Source organism: Bos indicus x Bos taurus, chromosome 17, assembly GCF_003369695.1.
Source record: "Bos indicus x Bos taurus breed Angus x Brahman F1 hybrid chromosome 17, Bos_hybrid_MaternalHap_v2.0, whole genome shotgun sequence".
Classification (NCBI taxonomy): Eukaryota; Metazoa; Chordata; class Mammalia; order Artiodactyla; family Bovidae; genus Bos; species Bos indicus x Bos taurus.
The window spans coordinates 26,199,883-26,218,717 of NC_040092.1; the positions used below are offsets into that span (position 1 = coordinate 26,199,883).

General features: G+C 43.7%; 1 protein-coding gene across 3 annotated transcripts in view; it reads right to left on the reverse strand.

The window, feature by feature from the left end:
* The window catches only part of RIMBP2 (RIMS binding protein 2), a 308,606-nt gene that overhangs the window by 123,619 nt on the left and 166,152 nt on the right, over positions 1 to 18,835 (reverse strand). For all 3 annotated transcript variants that reach the window (XM_027567059.1, XM_027567052.1, XM_027567053.1), the window contains exon 2: positions 4,067 to 4,156. The gene's annotated coding sequence lies outside the window, so the exon portion shown is untranslated. The remainder of the gene's footprint in view (positions 1 to 4,066; positions 4,157 to 18,835) is intronic.

The following is an 18,835-nucleotide window of genomic DNA, read 5'->3' on the forward strand; positions in this document are numbered from 1 at the left end:
AGTCCATGGGGTCACAAAGAGTTGGACACTACTGAAGTGACTTAGCACATGTGCCCCCACACACTCAATGAGAAAGTAGCCTGCACCTCCAACTGGCTATAAGAACGGCTACCCAGTTTGGGGAGAATTTAATGGGCTCCTTTGAACCCAAGTGAGTGAAAAATTTGGAATCTTTTTTTTTTTTTTTTGAAGTTGGGTTTGCAGGATGGGGAACACATGTAAGCCCGTGGTGGATTCATGTTGATGTGTGGCAGAATCAATACAATATTGTAAAGTATTTAGCTTCCAATTAAAATAAATTAATTTAAATTAAAAAAAATAAATAAAGTTGGGTTTGCAGGCATCAGGGGCTCTGACCTATCCTTTGCACTGTGTCCTGGATTCCTGGTTCATTTGTTTCATTCCACGGGGAGGCCTGCCCAGTAGAATTCAACTCAATATTCTAAATATTTCCATAACCAATTTTGCACCTAAGAGACAATCCCTTCTGGGCAGGCTTCGGGGAAGACACTGACCCTGTATCCCTGTACTTTAATAATTAAGAGCTCTGATCATTAATTTTACGTACTTAATCAAGGCTACTAAAAAGCAGATTGCAAATCCAGCCTGAGTCAGCTGTGGGAATTGGGAATTCCCAGACTTCTTCCGGAGAACCAGATGAAACACTTCCTTGTGTTTCTATAGGTCTCGGGGATGCCCCCCCCACAATGGATCTGGTGCTGTGGTTGAATTCTTTCACCATCAATATGAACCAACCCTCCCCTTGTACCTCCCCAAGTTACACTGGGACACAGACACTGGTCTCCCAAGGCAGTCTTTCAGGACCTGCTGTTTCCCACCGTGACTCCCCTGAAGACACCCTGCTTGGGCATCCCAAGGGAACGCACAGCCCTGTAAGCCTGGGAAGGGGCGGGACAAATATGGTGTCTATGGCACCACCAGGCTCCCCACCCGCTCTCGGCAAGCTCTGCTATTCCAGTCTGTGCCTGTGAGTCACTCCGTGCCTTCACATCCCCCTGCAGTGCCGAGGGGAGCTCATTTTCTGGGCCTTGAAGCTTTGCTTAAAAGGTCAAGATGTGAAGGCAGCAGGGGAAGGAGTTTCAAACCTTAATGAAAAAAATTATGTCAGTTTTGGTGAGAGTTCTATGGGAACAGGGGTGCCCATCAGGGTGCTGGGAGATCCAGGTTTGGGAATGAGATGCTGGTGATGCTTGACCCTGGGACTCCACCCTGCCACCACTGACCAGCATAGGCGACACCGCCACTGGGCTCCTCTGGCTCTGCCCTCACCAAGGAGGACTCAGACTCCGGGCGCAGGACCCTAGCTGAGGAGCAGACAGATGCCCACATGGAGTGAACTTGGTGAAAGCGAGGAAGGCATTCTAGGATCAACCCTCCCTCCAGCCAACTCCCTCCAGCCCTGTGGTTAGTTTGCTTCTGATGCCCAAAACATCACCATTATTTTTCATTTCTGTTTTTGTTTAAGTAAAAAAGATGCCGGGACTGAGAAGGTCACCAAGCCTCATTATGGATTCGCACCTCAGGGTGCGTGAGTTTATCAGAGCCTTACCTGAGAGCAGGTTTGGAAAGGAAAGAGGACAGAAGGCAAAGGGGCTGGCAGGAATATGGAGGAAGGAATTTAAAGGGAGAGTTGGAGTCGTACTGAAAGCACATCTTTTTGATAAAATTATGGTAAAATACATATAACGTGGGGCTTTCTGGTGGCTCAGATGGTAAAGAATTTGCCTGCAATGCAGGAGACCTGGGTTCAATCCCTGGGTTAGGAAGATCCCCTGGAGAAGGAAATAGCTACCCACTCCAGTATTCTTGCCTGGAGAAACCCACGAACAGAGGAGCCTGGTGGGCTGCAGTCCATGGGGTCACAAAGAGTCGGACACGACTGAGTGACTAACACACACATGACATCAAATTTACTGTCTTAATGTTTTCGAGTGTATAGCTCAGTGGCATGAAGTATGCTCACACTGTCATGGAACCATCACTAACACCCATCTACAAAACTTTTCATCTTCCCAAACTGAAACTCTGTCCTGCTTAGACACTAACTCCCCCTCCCCCTCCCCAAGCCCCTGCCTCCCACTACCCTGCTTTCTGTCTCTATGAGTCTGACTCCTCTAGGGACATTATATGGGTGGAATCATACAGTATCTGTCCTTCTGGACTGGCTTATTTCACTGAACATAATGTCTTCAAGGTTCATCCATGTTGCGGTAGGTGTCAGAACTTCCTTCACTTTAAGGTTGAGTAATAATAGTCCATTGTGTGTATATATAATTAATTCCCAGGTGGCACTAGTGGTAAAGAATCCACCTGCCAATGTAGGAGACTTAAGAGATGCAGGTTCAATCCCTAGGTGGAGAAGATCCCCTGGAGGAGGGCGTAGCCTCCCACTCCAATAGGGTTGGCCAAAAAGTTAGCGTTTTTTGGTAAGATGTTATAAAAAAAAAAATCTACCCATATATGTACACACATACACACATATATATACTGCATGTTATATAACATTTGTTGATATTCATTCATAGATGGTTACTTGGGTTGCTTCCATCTTTTGGCTATTGTGAATAATGCTGCTATAAACATGAAAAGACAAATATCTCTTCTTAATCCTGTTTTTAATCCTTTGGGTATATCTCCAGAAGTGAAATTGCTGGGTCATGGGGTAATTCTATTCTTAATTTGTTAAGGATCTGCCATCCTGTTTTCCGTAGTCACTGCCCCATTTTATATTCCCACCAACAGGGCACAAGGGCTCCAATTTCTTCACATCCTCTCCAACACTTCTTATTTCCTGAAAAGCAGATCTTTTTTTTTTTTTTTTTTTCCCTTAAAAAAAAAAAAAGGCGGTGGCGGGGGGTGGCATACAGGAAGGCAGGAAAAGAAGTGTAAAATCAAAAAAGCTCTGTTTTTATAGTAAATTTAGGACTCAGTTATTCTTTGAAATAAACATTCTGTAATTATGGAAAGTTAAGCAATTAGCAATTTCAAACCACCAACTGATCGTTAACTAATATTCACCGAGTACCTACAATGTTTCCTGAGATAGGTACTGGGGATACTGTGATGAATAAGATGGCAAAGACCTCTGCTACCTAGGAGCTGACATTATTGCAGGGTGGACAGACAGACACATAAGTGAAGATGTGATCAATCAACAAAGTGATGAGACACACAAGAAGATAAAAGCTGAGGGAAGCCACATAATTAAAGGAAGGGGATGGGTAGCTGGAGGCAGTGAAGGTCTAGCGAGGAGGCAACTGACCATGAAGAGCAAGAGGCTGGTGGCTGTTTGAAAAGGAGGGAGCAGAGTTCTAAGCAGAGAAAGTCATGGCACACTGAGACCAGCTTGGTGGTCGGAGGAGCAAAAAGAAGGTCAGCGTGAACAGAACTTCAGGAATCAAAGATGGAGAGGCAGATGACAAGGCTGAGCAAGACGGCAGCCACAGGGAGGAGTTTTGTTGTTATTTTGGGAGAAGGTTTTTACTCCGAGGAGCAACGTAGTCTGGTTTGAGTCACAGGATCACTCTAGATCATGCTGGAAACTGATTGTAGGACATGAAGAAGGGAGGTAGACAGGCCAATTAGGAGACTGTTTCACCATTCAGGCAGGAGAAAATGGCAGCCTGTGCTTGTGGGACACAGTGGGGTTGGAAATGGGAGGGCTGGGGGCTGTCAGAGAGTGAGGTGTAAAGGAAGCATAAAGGACCACTCAGAGCATCTAGGCCTGAGCAGTTGGAGGGATGGCCATTTACTGGGATGAGAAAAACTAGGAGAGGCAATGGTTTGGTGGAGAGGACATGGCAAGTTTTGTTCTGGCCCCTTTGTGACTGAATAGACCTCTACGTGGGGATGCCTAGCAGACAGCAAATGAAACATTTCTCTAGGGCTTTGTGCAGTGGCCACATGATGAAATAGAAGAGGTGTAACCAGGGTCCCAGCCACTCTAGTTTGGGTGGAGTTCAGTGAGTCATCCCCTTCCACCTTCCCTGGGCTCCTCCCTGACACCCCAGCTCCCAGTGGCCTGTTGATGGTGGTGGCCAGTTACCTTGTCGAGCTGGCGGGCCCTTGCGGGAAGGCCTGCATAATGGGGCCTCAGGCGATGGTCTCCTTGGGCAGCCTCCTTAAGTGCATTTTCCTAGAACAAAAGGAAAGGGCATCGTGAGATGGCATTGTAGCACACAGATGGGGGTGAAGGGTTCTGATTTGAAATCAGATTGGGGTTAGGTGTGATTCTGTGATTCACAAGCCTCGCGGCGTGGGATGCATTTCTTTTCCTCTTTCCAAGCCATGAGTTTCCGAGTCTATAAAACGGGAGGAGTGATACTTTACGATGATGTTATGAGTGGATAATAAAATAATTTCTATAAAGCCTGTAGTGAAGTGTCCAGAAGATAAATCACATCTGATACACTGTGTGCTGACCTGCACTGCACTCTTGTGTCCTAAAGAGGCAACGGAACTGCTCTTCATCTGGAGTTATGTCAAGCTCTGACCTGCCCCCTTTCCTCACAAGCACTGCTCCAAACATATCGCCATAATAAACAATACAGAAAACACTTAGAGGTTTGTCTTGCTCAAAAAGAAGGCAAAAAAAAAAAAAAACCTATGAGGACTATGGAAGGCTGGAGCACATGTCAAGAGTGGAACTCCTGGGACTCGCCAGATTCTGAGTCCAGAAAATTCTGAGTTCTCTCCTCTGCCTAATTTTCCAGGTAGAGAAAATTAGGAGTCCAATTATTTTAGGCTATGAAGAAGTGAAAGTGTCCTACCTGAGGCTAGAGACTTGAGCCAAGGTACTGCCTGAACCAAGGCTGAGGTCAAGTCCCCAACTCCCAAAGGAGGCTGACCAGAGCTCTGGCACAGACAAGGTAGTGCAGTGGAGAGGCAGGGAGACCAGACCCACCGGCTCAGTGGTATCACCTGTGCAGGAACTCTGAGCTACCAACAACAGAACCCAATTCAAGACCAGGAGCACCCATGGGATGGTACAGAATGACAAAGAAAGAAGACAAGAGCAGAGAGTGAGCACAGACAAGGAGAGAGAGATAGGGGGTAAAAATCTCCCAAAATAGATGAGTCTGAAAACAGAAATTCCAAAACACAGAAAGAAAACTCACACTGCTAAACAGATTTAACAAAACCAGTAACCGGGATGAACTGACTCCAGAAGAAATAAAAATAATGAAGTGATCTGAAAATGACGCATCAGTGAGCAAGTTGAGGGTTCTCACAAAGATAAAGAATGACACCCGTTAAAAAGCACAAGGAAGAAGCAACAGGGACAGTTAGTGTCCCACGGTGGGAGGTGACAGCAATAGCCACATGCAATCATGTCTGCAGGTTTCTTTGCTTGATTCTTCAAGTGTGTTCTCTGTTCATCTCCTAAGAGAGTTCCTATCTGGGGATCACCCACATCTGAATTGACTTGGGAATCTCCTCTGTAATACTTCAAGAGGTCTGAACTCGGGCTCATTCACACTCACAATAAGAAAGAAACAGGAACCATAGGGTTACAGACACCTCCCACAAGGAGAAAGGGTCCTCCTGCTGTTTTCAGGTCCTATGTTTCACTCAAGCCCCTTACCCTAGGCCAGAGTCATTACAGTCTCCTCCCCTTATGGTATCTTCTGTGTTTGGTTCTGGAGAACAATGATCCCCAGCCTATGAGAAACTGCTTCCCTCCTCTGAGATGTTCCCAAAGGCATAAATTCATTTCCCCCTTTCTTACGTAAAGCAACCACAATGTAATCCCCTGCTGGCTCCTTGGGGGACCTGGAGACATTGTGGGATATCCCACATGAGAACCACTGGCAATCACAAGGAATAGGTACATTCACCCACACCCCTCACTCTTGACCTTGGAAGTCTTGGATACCCCAAGGTGAAATAAAGGCAGCCATGTCTCAGAGAATTACAGGAGAAACTCATGTTTTTTTAAAGCAGGAGTTGATATTATTATATTATTTTTTAAAGATTTTTTTTTAACATGGGCCATTTTTAAAGCTTGTATTGAATTTGTTACAATATTGCTTCTATTTTATGTCTTGGGTTTTTGGCCATGAGTCATGTGGGATCTTAACTCCAGGCCGGGGATTGAACCCATACCCCCTGCATTGGAAGGTGAGGTCTTAACCACTGGACAGCCAGGGAAGACCCCAGGAAAAACTTTAAGGAGGGGTTAAAATGTCAGTCCTGAAGTCATTCTGCCTAAATACAAACTCGAGCTGGTTCACGTGTAAGCCCTATGACCTCAGGCAGGTTGCCTGGTATCTCTACACTCTCTAAGATGGAAGGATGTGAAAGCACCTACTCAGCAGCCATTGGGAGGACTAAATGGGATGGTTCTCCTAGAGTACTGAGCATTTCCCTGCACACGATGGTGGCTCAAGCAAGGGTCACCTTCCCTGCTGGAGGCACCGCTCTCTGCACACCTTCCACAATCTGCCATAACCACCCACTCAATTCCTGCCACCACCTCCCTCTGCCCCTCCCCTGGAAGAGTGGACTGCAAGAAGGCAACATTGGGAAGAGAAGCAGGGCTGGCTCTTTCATCGTTTTCTAGTGGTTGTAGGAAAGTGGCATTCATCAATTTCATCTCTACTCCATCTCAGTGATTCAAGGTCAGCTGCTTAACCTGATGCAATCAATCTTCAAGAGAAAAAAGCCCAGGATCTAAATCCAGTCCAGGAAGCACCGATCCACAATATCACCAGGTAAAAGGGGAGGGAGGGGTGTACATGGCCATCTCTTCCCCCGAATTGGTCCAAGCATGAATCTGCATTGGACCACTGCATTGGGTACCACTTACTGTACCGGTTCTCCCACCTCAAGGAACTAGGAACAGAAAGAGCTGCTGAGAAGCAAACTCAACGCCAAACAATTCTCTGCTCCACCGCAAACAGTTTAGCAGAGGCCAAACCCCCTCACACAGTGATGCTGAAGAACCTATTCAGCACCCAACATGTCCAGGTAAAAGCCCAGAGAAGAGTGAAGAAAGATGCCACTGGAGCTACACGGACTATGTGATTCACCTGCCAAATTATAGCATCTCATTTATCCAGTCTTGTCATTTAGCCCTGAAAAACCCTAGAGGTGGGCATGGGGCAGGGGGACACATGTGGCCTTGCCCTCAACGCCGCAGTGACAGCAGACATTGGTTCTCCCCACCCCTCAGAGTAACAGGGCACGGATGCTCCTCAGACATGCATGTTTCTTGGATTGCTTAGGGGAAAATCCAGAAAATGCCTACTGCTCAGGCTTCCAGTCCCATGAAGATGCTGAGAAGCAGGAAGACTTACCCTGGAAGCTTTCATCATTGACACCGTGCAGGACCAGAGCTGCCCACCCGGGGAAGCTGTCACCGCTCCAATGAAATCTAGCCTTTCTGGATTAATCAGCACCACCAAGGAAGGGCCGCTAAGCAAGAGATAGAACACCTTACATACTGGTCGCATGCTTGAGACCAGAAGGCCCCCCAAAGATGTGGGCTTTTAGTTGCAACACGACAAAATGAGACTCGCCAACAGGCGCGGGTGCACGAGCTATGACAATTCACAGGAGAAGGAGGAGGAGGAGGAGGATGGGGTGGACTTAATATAATCTGACATTCCTGCTGAGTAACGAGGCTTTTCACAGCCCAGGGTAAAGGCGGCCGGTCACACCAGCGTCCAGATCACAGGTGTGCACACTCACCTCCCTGCCACAGAGTGATCTGTGCCCCTCTGGCATTTCCTGTGCTGGGGGTTTGACACTGTTGACTACTGGGCACATCCGAGGACCCAGGAATTGAATCTGACAGCACACGCCCACTGCCTGGAGATGCAAAGCCAGTGACTCATGCATCACCAGGACTGTGATAACAAAGAACTTTCCGAGCACCAGCTGTATGAAATCACCCTCTAAGCTCCATCTTCTTGACCTGAAATAATGATTGTGAAGAGAGGAAAACCAGCCTCTGTGTAACTGTTCGCTTCCTGGGAAATGGTCCAGCTTCCCTGTCCTTGGGAGACTCTTAGCATCATGTTGGGAGCAGACTGGATCTTGGATACTTTACATTTAAAGCCATCCAGGTAAGAGGGCTTAGGATTCACCAAACAGTGGATGCATGAGACAGGGTCTACCCTGTAGGAATCAAAACGCACGGTTTGTTGAATCTAGTTATCCCTAACCACAGATAGAAAAGGGCACGGTATTTATTTCCACTTTGCAGATAAACATTTTGAGGTTAGGACGAACTCCCAGCAGGCTGATAAGAGAGCTCTGGCATCTGAGCTGAAGAATTCTGAGGCCAATGACCCCTGAAGCCTGAGTGCAGATTAAGTGCAAACTGCCAGTGAGACTAAAGGGAGGACCCAGGACAGAGTGAGAGAAACAGAGATGTTAGAACAGGCTGAAGAAGAGGCTCCTGCAAAGGGATGGTCAGGAGTGATGGGAGACAAGTGTGTGATGTCCTAGACGCTAAGGAACCACAAACTTGACAATGAGGGTCCTGAGCATCAATTGTTGCCCAAGCCAGGTGAGGACCAAAGATGTTTAGTGGTTGAGGCACTGAAAGTGTTTCCCATGACCTCCAGGAGAGGTGCTGAGAGAGAACCTTTCTACACTGTTGGTGGGGATGTAAATTGGTGCAGCCACTATGGAAGACAGTGTGGATGTCCTTAAAAAAACTAAAAATAGACTCACCATGCATGATCCATCAATTGCACTACTGGACATATATCTGGAGAAAACTGTGATTCAGAAAGATACATGCACCACAATGTTCAAATAAGCACTATTTATAATAGTCAAACCATGGAAGCAACCTAAATGTCCATTGATAGATGAGTGGATAAAGATGTGGTACATATGTACAGTGGAATATTACTTAGCCATAAAAAAGAATGTAATAATGCCATTTCCAGCAATATGGATGGACCTAGAGACTATTATACTAAATGAAGTAAGTCAGAAAGAAAAAGTCAAATATCATATGATATCACTTATATGTGGAATCTTAAAAAAATGATCAGATCAGATCAGTTGCTCAGTCGTGTCCGACTCTTTGCGACCCCATGAATCGCAGCACGCCAGGCCTCCCTGCCCATCACCAACTCCCGGAGTTCACTCAGACTCATGTCATCGAGTCAGTGATGCGATTCAGCCATCTCATCCTCTGTCATCCCCTTCTCTTCTTGACCCCAATCCCTCCCAGCATCAGAGTCTTTTCCAATGAGTCAACTCTTCACATCAGGTGGCCAAAGTACTGGAGTTTCAGCTTTAGCATCAGTCCTTCCAAAGAAATCCCAGGGCTGATCTCCTTCAGAATGGACTGGTTGGATCTCCTTGCAGTCCAAGGGACTCTCAAGGGTCTTCTCCAACACCACAGTTGAAAAGCATCAATTCTTTGGTGCTCAGCCTCCTTCACAGTCCAACTCTCACATCCATACATGACCACTGGAAAAACCATAGCCTTGACTAGATGGACCTTTGTGGGCAAAGTAATGTCTTTGCTTTTCAATATGCTATCTAGGTTGGTCATAACTTTCCTTCCAAGGAGTAAGTGTCTTTTAATTTCATGGCTGCAGTCATCATCTGCAGTGATTTTGGAGCCCAGAAAAATAAAGTCTGACACTCTTTCCACTGTTTCCCCATCTATTTCCCATGAAGTGATGGGACTGGATGCCATGATCTTAGTTTTCTGAATGTTGAGCTTTAAGCCAACTTTTTCACTCTCCACTTTCACCTTCATCAAGAGGCTTTTTAGTTCCTCTTCACTTTCTGCCATAAGGGTGGTGTCATCTGCATATCTGAGGTTATTGATATTTCTCCCGGCAATCTTGATTCCAGCTTGTGTTTCTTCCAGCCCAGCATTTCTCATGATGTACTCTGCATATAAGTTAAATAAATAGGGTGACAATATACAGCCTTGACGTACTCCCTTTCCTATTTGGAACCAGGCTGTTGCTCCATGTCCAGTTCTAACTGTTGCTTCCTGACCTGCATACAAATTTCTCAAGAGGCAGATCAGGTGGTCTGGTATTCCCATCTCTTTCAGAATTTTCCACAGTTTATTGTGATCCACACAGTCAAAGGCTTTGGCATAGTCAATAAAGCAGAAATAGATGTTTTTCTGAAAATGCTCTTGCTTTTTCGATGATCCAATGGATGTTGGCAATTTGATCTCTGGTTCCTCTGCCTTTTCTAAAACCAGCTTGAACATCAGGAAGTTCACAGTTCACATATTGCTGAAGCCTGGCTTGGAGAATTTTAAGCATTACCTTACTAGCATGTGAGATGAGTGTAATTGTGCGATAGTTTGAGCATTCTTTGGCATTGCCTTTCTTTGGGATTGGAATGAAAACTGACCTTTTCCAGTCCTGTGGCCACTGCTGAGTTTTCCAAATTTGCTGGCATATTGAGTGCAGCACTTTCACAGCATCATCTTTCAGGACCTGGAACAGCTCAACTGTAATTCCATCACCTCCACTAGCTTTGTTCGTAGTGATGCTTTCTAAGGCCCACTTGACTTCACATTCCAGGATGTCTGGCTCTAGGTCAGTAGTCACACTATCGTGATTATCTGGGTCGTGAAGATCTTTTTTGTACAGTTCTTCTGTGTACTCTTGCCATCTCTTCTTAATATCTTTTGCTTCTGTTAGGTCCATACCATTTCTGTCCTTTATCGAGCCCATCTTTGCATGAAATGTTCCTTTGGTATCTCTGATTTTCTTGAAGAGATCTCTAGTCTTTCCCATTCTGTTGTTTTCCTCTATTTCTTTGCCTTGATCGCTGAAGAAGGCTTTCTTATCTCTTCTTGCTATTCTTTGGAACTCTGCATTCAGATGTTTACATCTTTCCTTTTCTCCTTTGCTTTTCGCTTCTCTTCTTTTCACAGCTATTTGTAAGGCCTCCCCAGACAGCCATTTTGCTTTTTTGCATTTCTTTTCCATGGGGATGGTCTTGATCCCTGTCTCCTGTACAATGTCACGAACCTCATTCCATAGCTCATCAGGCACTCTATCTATCAGATCTAGGATCTTAAATCTATTTCTCACTTCCACTGTTAAGAAATGGAGTAGCCATCATGGTCAACAAAAGAGTCTGAAATGCACTACTTGGATGCAATCTCAAAAACGACAGAATGATCTCTGTTCGTTTCCAAGGCAAACCATTCAATATCACAGTAATCCAAGTCTATGCCCCAACCAGTAACGCTGAAGAAGCTGAAGTTGAATGGTTCTATGAAGACCTACGAGACCTTTTAGAACTCACACTCCAAAAAGATGTCCTTTTCATTATAGGGGACTGGAATGCAAAAGTAGGAAATCAAGAAACACCTGGAGTAACAGGCAAATTTGGCCTTGGAATACGGAATGAAGCAGGGCAAAAACTAATAGAGTTTTGCCAAGAAAATGCACTGGTCATAGCAAACACCCTCTTCCAACAACACAAGAGAAGATTCTACACATGGACATCACCAGATGGTCAACACCGAAATCAGATTGATTATATTCTTTGCAGCCAAAGATGTAGAAGCTCTTTACAGTCAACAAAAACAAGACCAGGAGCTGACTGTGGCTCAGACCATGAACTCCTTATTGCCAAATCCAGACTTAAATTGAAGAAAGTAGGGAAAACCACTAGACCATTCAGGTATGACCTAAATCAAAAAAATGATATGAATAAACTTATAAAACAGAAGCAGACTCACAGACACAGAAAAAAAACTTATGGTTAATGAAGGGGAAAGATAGAGAGGGATAAACTTGGGATTAACCTTTACACACCAGTAGCTCAGTGGTAAAGATCTGCCTGCTAATGCAGGAGACGCAGGAGACATAAGTTTGATCCCTGGGTCAGGAAGATGCCCTGAAGAAGGAAATAGAAACCCACTCCAGTATTCTTTCTTGGAAAATCCCTTGGACAGAGGAACCTGGTGGGCTACAGTCTATGAGGTTGCAAAGAGTCAGACAGGACTGAGCTACTGAACGACAATAAATGTATGAATAGAAAACAACACAGATCTACTGTACAGCACAGGGAACTATATTCAATATCTTATAATAACCTATAATGGAAACACATCTGAAGAAGAATATATATATATATATATATATATATATATTTAACTGTATCACTTTAAACTATATTCAATTTTTTTAAGTTTTTAAAATTTTTTAAATAAAATAAAAATAAAAAGAGGTGCTGAGGAGGGACTAGCAGAGGTCACCTTGTGACTGATGGGAAAGAAAGAGGTCCAGAAACTGAGGGGTGATAGTTCTTGAAAGAACACTGGGTTGAAAAGGAGGAGTGAGACAAAGATGAACCTCCTAGGGACACGGGCGACCACGGGAAAGTGAAGATACAGGCTTTGGAAGCAGCAGTATGGGAGGTAACAAAAACCAGCGACTCCGTCTTTCCACTGCAAGTAAATGGATGTTGGAGGGGATAGACCCTCCAGGGAAATCCAGTTACAGCTGCAGGCAGTCATGCTCACGCAAGCAGCAGGAGATGAAAACAGGCACACTGGGAAATGGCAAGGGGTGGGAGAGGATCACAAAGCACTTTGGGGATGAGAGCACTTGAGGAGAGATGAATGAACATTCAATTTCGCTGCAGCTGCAATTCATGGAGCTTCTACTCTGAACTGGGAGCTGATCTAAGCCCTTTGCTTTCTTCTTCTTCTTTCTAAAAGCTCATCCAATTCTCATAACATCCCTGTGAGGGGGACATTGCTATTCCCGCTTGGTGCACACGGGAACTAAGGCGCCAAGAGTTAAGTAACCTGAATAAGTAGCCTCCACGTAGCAGGTGGCGAGATTTGAGCCCAGGTGGGGATGCTCATGAGCACTGCACCACACTGATCCCTGCACCCCCAAAACCCCACATTCTTTTTCTGAAGAACAAGGTCCTGCAGCTTTCCTGGTCCTGAGAGCTGTCAATGGGCTCAGAAAGGCCTCCAGTTGGGAGGAGTGGGGATTCTGAGAGACCTGGGACAGTGTTCCTCGGGCTCCGGGCCCCAAATACAGTCTTGCGGGTGGTCTATGAAAAAAAAAAAGGTATTTTTTTTAATTTCTGTGAAATCCGAAAAGAATAAATATGAGCATATTTCATGCCTCCTTACCACTCAGTACTGAATTTTAAAAAAATATTTATTATTTATTTATTTGGCAGTGTTGTGTCTTAGCTGTGGCATGTAGACTCGGTTGCAGCATGTGGATCTAGTTCCCTGATCAGGGATTGAACCCAAGCACCCTGCATTGGGAGCCTGGAGTCCTAGCCACGGGGCCACCAGGGAAGTCCCCATACTAAATTTTCATGTCTGCATTTGTTAGTGTGTAAGTGAGTTTGTGTGTGTGTGCCTGCACTGACTTGAAGAATTACCATCTTGACTGCCCCAAGATCATGTAAATGATGTTTTCATGCACAGTGAAAGCCACACACCTTCATGTGTGCTTAAGAATCAAAGATTTTGTAGGAGTTTGAAAGGGATCAGCAGTAGGAATGTTGAATCAACTTTCAGGCAACTGTCAAAGGGCATTATACTTACCAAAAAAATTCAGTGTAAGTAAGATAGTATCGTCTGACACATTAAGTTACAATAAGTTTGGATCTTGAAATTTATTGTCTTCACTCATTTGTTTCTTTCTAATCTGTTCATTCATGTTGGCTTTATGGTTTAGAAAAGCTGTAAACATTTATAAACTAGTTTTATCACTGGGCACATGTAATTACATTATCAATTATAAATATATAATCATATTATGTTCAAATATACTAAAGACTATGTTGTGTAATGTGCAAGTCTAATAAAATTATATTATGTAAGAATGATGTAATCATCAATTATAATAATATATAGTAAAAAAACAATTAAAATCAACACTGGGATATGCTTGATAATATTTTTCTTTCTGAATGGTCTTCCTGAGTGGTTCTAGGCTAAAGGCATGGGCAGGGAAGATGAAGTGATTGGAAAAGAGAAAGGCAAGAAAGGGAACAGGAGTGTATGACAGTGAGCCTAGGGTGAGAGCCGCAAGGAAAGGAGGAGGGGATAAATACAGAGTGGAAGGAGTTTCCTCTGCTCCTGTCCAGGGTCTTGACCATTGCTGAGCCCCATTCCTGCTCCCTGTGGTCAAGACTCAGGACAGCTCTCGAAGTCATCACAGGCTTTGGAGAAAACGTTGGAATTCAGAGGGCCTGGGTTTGCTACCTAATTCTAACACATACCAAGTGTGTTTCTGGGAAAATTCTTTAATGCTCTGTGCATTCCTGGCAATATAAATGAGATACAAAATAGATAACTAATAAGAAACTTCTGTATAGAACAGGCAATTCTACTCAAGACTTTGTATTGGCCTACATATGGGGAAAGAATCTAAAAAAAGAGTGGATATATGTATATATATAAATGAGTCACTTTGCTGTACACCTGAAACTAACACAGCATTGTAAATCAACTATACTCCAATATAATTTTTTTAAGAGATAATGCGTATAAGCACATTTTGCAATCTGTAAAAGGCAATTTGAATGTGACCAATTGTTTTGCCAATAAAGGGGCTGCCTCTGTTTTCCTATAATGCTCTGGGATTCAGGGCAGGGAGAGACAAATCTGCATCTCCAAGTCCCCTTCTGCATTCAGAAAAATCCATAAATGTGCATTTGCTTTCACTATGATACATGCAATTCCTTGACCTGTTTGCTATTCAGGCATCGTCCATATGCCAATAATGCAATTACAGAGAAGCATACTGTGCCATTTAAAAGCTATTTTTCTAATATAGGTTAGAGACCAGCTGAAATGGAAAAATATAACACACTAAGCAGGTTCTAATGTAAGTTCATGACCTAGAGAAACATTTGCATTTGAAAAAAGGCTTCTCTCAGTAATGGTATTTCATTAATTTATAAGTACCTACAATGTACTAGGGCTTCCCTGGTAGCTCAGTTGGTAAAGAATCTGCCTTCAGTGCAGGAGACCCGGGTTCAATCCCTGGGTCAGGAAGATCCCCTGGAGAAGGAAATGGCAACCCACTCCAGTATTTTAGCCTGGAAAATCCTATGGACAGAGGAGCCTGGCTGGCTACAGTCCATGGGGTCACAAGAGTTAGACACAACTTAGCAACTAAACCACCACAACAATGTGGGCTTGGTCCTACTAATGTTTGTTAAAAATAAATTTAGTGAAATTGATGCTTGGTTCCCTTTGGTCACTATCATCAGAACCCAGGCTGCCTCCAAAGATAGCTCTTCTCTACCAAAAATGGTGGGATTGTGTTACAGAAGAGAGCCAATTTTGACTCCATGTTGGATCTGTTTCTTTTACTTTAACTTTTGCTTCCCATTGTTTTTGTTCACTAATTGGATACTGTTCATACATAATGGCCTGCCTCAGGGAACCCTGCCCCTCTGCCTGAATGTTAAACCAAAATGCTTTTGTTCAGGATCCATTCCACCTATGGATGACTACAGGAAGGAAGTTTAAACAGAACTATCATATAACCCAGTAATTCTGCAGGAGGAGAAGGGGACGACAGAGGAGGAGATGGTTGGATGGCATCACCGACTCGATGGACATGAGTTTGGGTGAACTCCGGGAGTTGGTGATGGACAGGGAGGCCTGGCGTGCTGCGGTTCATGGGGTCAAAAAGAGCCAGACATGACTGAGTGACTGAACTGAACTGAAAGCTATGGTTTTTCCAGTAGTCATGTGTGGATGGGAGAGTTGGACCATAAAGAAAGCTGAGAGCCAAAGAATCGAAGCTTTCAAATTGTGGTGCTGGAGAAGACTCTTGAGAGTCCCTTGGACAGCAAGGAGATCAAATCAGTCAATCCTAAAGGAAAGCAACCCTGAATATTAACTGGAAGGACTGATGCTGAACCTGAAGCTCTAATACTTTGGCCACCTGATGCAAAGAGCCAACTCACTGGAAAAGACCCTGATGCTGGGAAAGACTGAAAGTAGTAGGAGAAGGTGGCGACAGAGATTGAGATGGTTGGATGGAATCACTAACTCAATGGACATGAGTTTGAGCAACCTCTTGGAAATACTGAAGGACAGGGAAGTCTGCTGTGCTGCAGTTCATAGAGTCACAAAGAGTTGGACATGACTTAGCAACTGAACAACAACAACAAAGATATATACCCAAAAGAATTGAAAACAGATGTTCAAAGAAATCCTTGTACATATATGTTCACAGCAGCGCTCTTCACAATGCCCAAAACGTGAAAACAACTCAGAGAGATGGACACATAACGAAATGCAGTCTCTCCAGTGAACAGCGTATCATTCAGCCATAAAAAGGAATGAAGCACTGACATACACTACAAGGCAGATGAACCTCAAAAACAGCATGTAAGTGAAAGAAGCCAGACATGAAAGGTCACATACTGTATGTGTCTGATATGAAATATAAAAAATAGGTAAACCCTCAACTTTAAAAAATTTGTCACCAGTCCCTCCAGCAACAGAACCTGAAGTGCCATGAGAGAAGAAAGGTTATTCCCCAATCATTTCTCCATGAGGTTCTCCTGTTGGAAGAGTATCTCCCTCATGGAGAGCCACTTCAGACAACTGGTCTCCTAGATGCAAACAATGCTGCATTTGGTCCCCAACCAACAAGCAGCAGACTCCACCAGTGCTAGAGGAAAAAGCTGAGACCTGCTCCTGCCAAAGGGACTTTCAGAGACACTTTTTCTATACATGACTTCGGGATAACCTGCTGAATTTAGAACCAAATCCCTGCATAAAATGCAATGCTTCCATAGGCTTGTTCAGGGCACACAATGTATAAGAATTTAAAAACTATATCCCACCTACTCCCCTCAAAGAAGTTAAAGATCAGATCAGTTCAGTCGCTCAGTCGTGTCCGACTCTGCGACCCCATGAATCGCAGCACGCCAGGCCTCCCTGCCCATCACCAACTCCCGGAGTTCACTGAGACTCACGTCCATCGAGTCAGTGATGTCATCCAGCCATCTCATCCTCTGTCGTCCCCTTCTCCTCTTGCCCCCAGTCCCTCCCAGCATCAGAGTCTTTCCCAATGAGTCAACTCTTTGCATGAGGTGGCCAAAGTACTGGAGTTTCAGCTTCAGCATCATTCCTTCCAAAGAAATCCCAGGGCTGATCTCCTTCAGAATGGACTGGTTGGATCTCCTTGCACTCCAAGGGACTCTCAAGAGTCTTCTCCAACACCACAGTTCAAAAGCATCAATTCTTCGGCGCTCAGCCTTCTTCACAGTCCAACTCTCACATCCATACATGACCACAGGAAAAACCATAGCCTTGACTAGACGGACCTTTGTTGGCAAAGTAATGTCTTTGCTTTTGAATATGCTATCTAGGTTGGTCATAACTTTCCTTCCAAGGAGTTAAGGATGGCCTGTAATTAAAATATTTATCTAATAGGCAATTAAGAATAAAAAAAGAACCAAATAGAGAAAAATGTGTTCCAGGAAATCATATCAAGGGTTTTACCCACTGATGGAACATCACCTTTGAGCACAGAACTTACCAGCTTGTAATTAGAAGGACAAGTTATCAGAACTTTGTTAATATAAAAGATGAGCTGCCTAGGATCCTTCTACAAAGAACACAGCAATAAAAAATATATATGTGTCTTTTTAAAGAAGCTTTTGATTTTTCAAGGGATAGTTTATTATTATTGTTACAAATTGGCACCACTTCCTCAAGAGCTTGGCGTCCTAAACTCCTGCCAATCTAGAGGCTTTCTTTCCTTCATCTCATTTCAAATTCCTGATCATGGGAAGTTTTGAGTTATATGAGCAAATGGAAATAGTGATATAGCAAACTGTTCCAACCAGGCAGAGTCAGAGTATAACTTGGGCAAACTGAATAGCCAGTCACACAGTAAGATCAAGTTCCACCCCCAGAGACTGACCACTCTGATTGATTATTAACTAGATTTGCCTTAAGACTGAGGGACCTCTAGGTGTTCAAAAATATATATTTGAGTTTAGGTTTAAATGTCTTTTGTTCACATTGTGTTATATCTATTATCGTAGAAAACAGACAAAATTCCTTTTCCTCTCATTGTTTCTGTTTTTTTGTTTGTTTGTTTGTGTTTTTTTTTTTTTTGGCCATGCTGTGAAGCATGCAGGATCTTAATTCCTTAACCAAGCACTGAACCTTTGTCCCCGGCAGTGGAAGTGTAGAATCTTAACCACTAGACCACCAAGGAAGTTCCTGGATGTTTCAGATATTTTTAAGTTAGCCTTTCATTTTATTTTATAACTAACAGGCAGTATTATATTAGTTTCAAATGTATAGCATAGTGATTTGATATTTTTATGCATTGTGAAATAATCACTGAAACAGGATAGGTTATGATCTGTCACGACACAAAGTTCTTATGGTATTGCCACCTCTATTCCCTACTGCACATCACGTCCCTGCGGCTTAGTTATTTTATAACTGGATGCTTGTACCTCATCTCCCTCATCTATTGCATCCAACTTCCAAACCCCCACCCTTCTGGCAACCACCCATTTGTTCTCTGTGAGTCTCTTTTTATTTTGTTTTGTTCATTTATTTGTTTTTTGAATTCCATATATAAGTGAAATCATACAGTTATTTGTCTTCCCCTAACTGATTTATTTCACTTAGCAGATTCATCCATCTTGCCACACATGGCAAGGTTTCCTTCTTTATTACGGCTGAGTAATATTTCATTGTGTGTATACCACATCTTCTTTATCCATCCATCTGTTGATGGGTACTTCATTAACTTTTTAGCTTGAAGTAAAACACACACATTCTTCAGTATAAAAAGTTAATGAAGTTTCCATCAATAGATGGATAGAGAAGATT